The following is a 5,751-nucleotide window of genomic DNA, read 5'->3' on the forward strand; positions in this document are numbered from 1 at the left end:
CTCGTACTTATCGTGCTTTCTGGTTATTTTATCCTTTTCAGAGATTCTAAATTTGAAAAGAGGCTTTTATTCTGTAGGAAGTTGTTATAGGTTGTGTGAGAGAAAGATGCTAGTCATACCTAGAAATGCAGGATCTTTGATGTGGTGAAAGAAATGTGACATTGTGCATTATAGATTCGTAAGCAAGCAAGTTCATGCTTACATTGCTCGTTGGGTATCTGTTCACTGGGTAAATTGCTGACCTGAAGCTATATATACATCTTTATTTGGGGCTTGGTCTATGGCCTGTTTGCTCTCCACAGTGGTTTTATTAATTTGACAGCCAGCAGTGTGTATAAAAGTTACCATTTATCCTCCTAATTAACAGTACTTGGTATTGTCAGACTTTTAGCCTTTTTTTCCACTGTAAACTTTTTCTTAATGTGGTCATTTGATATTATTGTTTTTATGAGATTGAGTGCTTTTTTCATGTTTCTTGGCCATTCGGTGTTTTCTAGTGTGAATTGCCTCTTTATATCTTTTCTGTTTTTTTTAGTTGTTTATTTTTACTGATATTTTAGGAGTTAATTATAGATCTTTGATATTTGCATTGTAAACACTATTGCTTGCTACTCATCATTTGTTGGTGTTTCAAAATTTCAGTATAGTTAAATCTATGGTGAACAAATCTTTATGTTTTATATCTGATTTAACAAATCTTTCTGTTTATGATCCTGAGTTCATAAAAAGATTTCATCCGTATGTGTCTAAAAGCTTTACTTTATAAATTGTCATCTTAATACTCTTGGAACTTACCTTTGTGTATTCAATGAGATGATTTCCCCTTCATTGATTATTTTTTAAAACTTTTTTCTGGACAAGGTAAGAACAATAGTTGGACCTTAGATAGACACTCGCTCACAAGATTTTAAGACCCCACTCCCTAATTACTAAAGTAGGATAAAAGATATTATCTGTATGCACTATTAAGGTAATTGACTCTCATGTCCCCCAGGACTCTGGTCCTGAGCCCTTAGTCCTAGTGACCCATTCATTCAGGGTTTTTGGTTATGTCTGAGATGTTTTCCTAACTTTGCCCGCTGTGTGCTCTACCGCCTTCCTGGGTTTATTTGCAGCAAAGGTAAACATTCTCTGTCACATATGTATGCATGTATGTGTGATCTAACTCTCCCCCCACCTGCATGTCTGTCTATGCATCTATATTCATAGATCACCTTTAATTCAGGGTTGTGTGTATAACATTATTTACCTCTGTTGTACATTGCTTTCTCCTTCACCCAAGTTAATGTGTGTTTTTCCTTTGGCCTGTAATTTTCCCTTCTTTCCCCTCCAATGTCAGTTAACTATTATAGAATATTTCTTTTAATGTGAAAACCTTTTCACAATAGTGGTTGCACACAATATTTGCCCTTTTGTGATTGACTAATTTCATGCAATCAGAGAGTCAACAAAAAAAGAACAAGATCTTCAACAAGATGGATTGACACTGTAGCTGCAGCAGCAGGTTCAAACATAGCAACAATGTGAAGATGATGCAGGATCATGCATTGTTTCATTTTGTTGTGTAGAGAGCTGCTGGGAGGGATGGATGGCTGGGGTGTCAGCCAGGTAAAGAGAAACCATACCAATGATTCGAACAAAGTGATTTTAATATAAGTATTGCATGTTGGGCTGCTAACCACAAGCTTAACAGTTTGAAACCAGCCGCTCTGTGGGAAAAAGACAAGCCTTTCTACTCCCATAAGTGCTATAGTCTTGGAGACCCCCAGGGGCAGTTTTACCTTGCCCGGTAGAATCTGCATGAGTCGGAATAGCAGTGAGGTTTATGTGTTTAAACTGAGTAGGAAAATTGGAAGAATAAAAAACAATGAAAAGAGACCCTAGATATTGTAGTTTCAGGAAAGAGTTATCACTCTTAGGGTTGGGGGAACAAAATAAGAAGTTCAAGTTAGGGGTAATAGAATCTTGGAAGGACCCCCTCTTCTGAGCTTGGGCTGAATTGTAGATCTCCAAAGTATGGGTGATACCTTTTTAGTAGTTATATCTCAGATGTTTAAAAGAGAGAGATTTCCCTTCAAAGGGGCTGGTCTGGCCAAACAAATAAAACATAAGATTTCTTCATTATTGAAAAAAAAAAAAGATTTCAAAGAATTGGGATACACACCTCTGAAAAGAGAGTGCTACCTGATTAATAGTCTGAAGGGCACACTCACCATCATTCAGCCTATCCAATTCATTATGACTGTAGGGTTTCTGAGACTATAAATCTTTACAGGAATAGACAGCCTCATCTTTTTGTCACACAGTGGCTGGTGGATTTGAACCACCAATCTTGTGGTTAGCAGTCCAAAGCCTATGCCACAGAGCCATCAGGAATCCTAAAAGGATGCACAGTTAGGCCAATTCTGGAAGTATTAAAAAGGAAGCTGCTGTCCAAAACCAAGTGTTGCTGCAGTTATGCAGACAGGAACAGCAAGTGAACAAAAAACCAAAAAGGCCTCTTCATATTTTTAGTGTTCTAGTTTGTTTCGAGGGGACCCTTTGTTATTGATAGAATAACAAAAGGATATTAAATTACTTGGCCAACATCACACAACCATTAAATGATTGCCGAGTTGGCTTTAACCCATAGCTACCCTATGTACAAGACTGCCCTGTCTTACACCAGTCTCACAGTTGTTGCTATTTGAACCCTTGTTGCTACCACTGTGTCAACATACACTTACTGTATGACCTATCTGTTCCCAACAGAAAGAAAAGTGTATGTGTAGATGAAGACTTGTACACAAATGCTCATAACACGTTTATTTATGATAGCCCCAACCTGAGAAAGTTCACCAGTACATAATTGGATAACCAAGTTCTCATTTAAATACTGGGGGTGAGCAGAAAAGGGAGGTGCTTCTATTAAGGGTGATGGAAAATTTTGGATACAGTTAATAGGGTTGTACAATGTGAATACAATATTACTGAGTGGTGGTACAAGTGAAGAATGTTGAAATGCCAAATGTTTTGTAGTATATATATTTATCACTATTAAAAAAAGAAGCAGGAATGGATTGCCAATATGCACAGGAATCTAGAGGAATCTCAGAAGCATGCTAGCCAAAAAGACTAAACACACACACACACTTATGTAAGCACACATACGTATCATATGGTTTATATTGGTATGAAACTCTACAAGAGACAAATCTGTAATGAAAGAAAGCAGATCAATAATTGCCTGAGACCAGGTGTAAGGTATCTGACAGGAAGCAAGGTGTGGCGCATATATTGAAATTATGGGTATCAAAATAATAGAAACATTTATTTAATCTCTTACTTAGACTGGTTGTGTTTTTGTTAGATAATCCATCTTGACATGTTAGAAGTTCACTTATAAAAGCCAGTTTAGATGTATATATGGATTGTGATAAGAGTTGTACGAGCCCCCAATAAAATGATTTTTAAAAAAGCCAGCTTATGTGTGACCACTTGTAAGTGGCTAACAGTAGTATAGTTGATAGAGTGTCATAAATGCAAATTATCAAAATGGATGAGAGTCTAATTTATACATAATTTCTCTTCATGGGTGTAGAAACTGGCTTTTCCCCCTAACTGGTTCTTTTAATTTGAAGCAAGAAACACTTATTATTAATGATTGTTTATGTAGTATTCAATTAGTTGGGTTTGTAGGTATGTTCATGTACAACCATTAAAAAAAACTGTTCATGTACAACCATTAAAAAAACAACAACCCCAAACCAAATATTTTTATTGAACATGTCCTTACTTTGAATGTGTGGTTTGTGCTAGGCACTGTCCTAGGTACTGATGAGACAGATCTGGTTAATGGGGGTACAGTTCATCCAACAGGCATTTATGATACAGTGTGATGAATTGGTATTATTTTAGACATACAGTAGGACCATTTTACTCCAGTACAGTGGTATAAAAGAATAATATTCTAAGGGGACAACATCCAAACAGAACCATAGAGGGTGAGCAGAGAATGTTCGGATAGAGGAAATTGCACAAAGGCCTGGAAAAAACTGTGTTGGGAACTCCAACAAACTCAGTATGAACTCAGCTATAGTTGCCCACAGAGGCATCCTGTGTTGTGTTTTTTCCTTCTAGGGTACTTTCAGTATTATTATCTAGCACTATAATTCAAAAAATGTTTCTTCTTTGGTCTTCCTTTTCATGGTCCAACTTTCATATTCATATTATGCAATAGAGAATATCGTGGCTTGGATCAGGTGCACCTTAGTCCACAGAGTAACATCCTTGCTTTTCAGCACTCTAAAGTGGTCATGTGCAGCAGATATACCTAACACAACTCATCTTTAGATCTCATCCTGCTGCTTCCAATAAGCACTGATTGTGGATCCAAGCAAGACAAAATTCTTGACTTCAACCCTCTCTCCATTTATCATGATATTACCTATTGGTTCAGTTATGAGGATTTTAATCATCTTTTTAAAAATTTTATTCTTCTTTACATTGAATTGTAATCCTTACAGAAGGCTGCAATTCTTGATCTTCATCAGCAAATGCTTCAAGTCCTCTTCACTGTCAGCAGGTCTTGATGCCACATTCTTTTTTCATATAAGCCAGCTTCTCTGATTATTTGCTCAGCATACAGCATGGTGAGAGAGTACAATCCTGTTGTACACTTTTCCTGATTGTAAACCAGGAAAAGTTCTGTTCACACAACTGCCTCTTGATCCATACACAAGTTTCTTGTGAGCACAATAAAGTGTTAGGGAAATTCCATTATTCTCAAGGTTTTCCAAAGTTTATGTTATGATCCACACAGCTAAATGCCTTGGCATAGTCAATAAAATACAAGTAAATATGGTTCTGGTGTCCTCTACTTTGAGCCAAGACCCACCTGACATCAGAAATGATACCTCTCGTTTCATGTACTCTTCTGAATTCAGCCTGAACTTTCGGCAGTTCTGTGTCACTGTACTGCTGCAAGTATTGTTGGATGGTCTTTAGCAACATTTTACTTGTGTGTGATATCAATAATATTCTGTAGTTTGAGCATTCTGTTGGATCATCATCTTTGGAATGGGCACAAGTATGGATTTCTTCCAGTCAATTGGCCAAGTCGCTGTCTTCCAAATTTCTTGGCATAAATGAATAGTGCTTCTAGTGCTTCATCACTTTGCTGGGACATTTCAGTTGGTATTCCATCAATTCCTAGAACCTTGTTTTTGGCTAATACATGCAGTGCAGTTTGAACTTCTTTCTTCAGCACCATTGCTTCTTATTTATATGCTACTTCCCAAAATGGTGAACTACTAGTTCTTTTTGGCACAGTGACTCTTTGTATTCTTTACATTTTTTTCCATGCTTCCTGTACCATTCGATATCTTGCCCCTAGAATCTTTTAAGATTGCAACTCAAGGCTTTCATTTTTTTCTTGAGTTCTTTCAGTTTCAGATATGCTGTGTGTGTTTTTCCTTTTAGTTTTCTAATTCTAGCTCTTTGAACATTTCATTATAACATTTGGATTTGTCTTCTGAAACTGCTCTTAGAAAATTACTATTCAACTCTTTGACATCATCATTCCATCCATTTGCTTTAGCTACTCTTTGATTAAGAGAAAGTTTCAGAGTCTCCTTTGACATTCACTTTGATCTTTCTTTTCTGTCTTTTTGATGGCCTTTTGCTTTCTTCATGAATGATAGTTTCTTTTAAAAAAATTCAATTTATTGGGGCTCATAAAATTAATCACAATACATGGATCAATTGTGTAAA

This window comes from Echinops telfairi, unplaced genomic scaffold, assembly GCF_000313985.2.
Source record: "Echinops telfairi isolate 266 unplaced genomic scaffold, ASM31398v2 ScPeMD7_1713;HRSCAF=2227, whole genome shotgun sequence".
In the NCBI taxonomy this organism is placed as follows: Eukaryota; Metazoa; Chordata; class Mammalia; order Afrosoricida; family Tenrecidae; genus Echinops; species Echinops telfairi.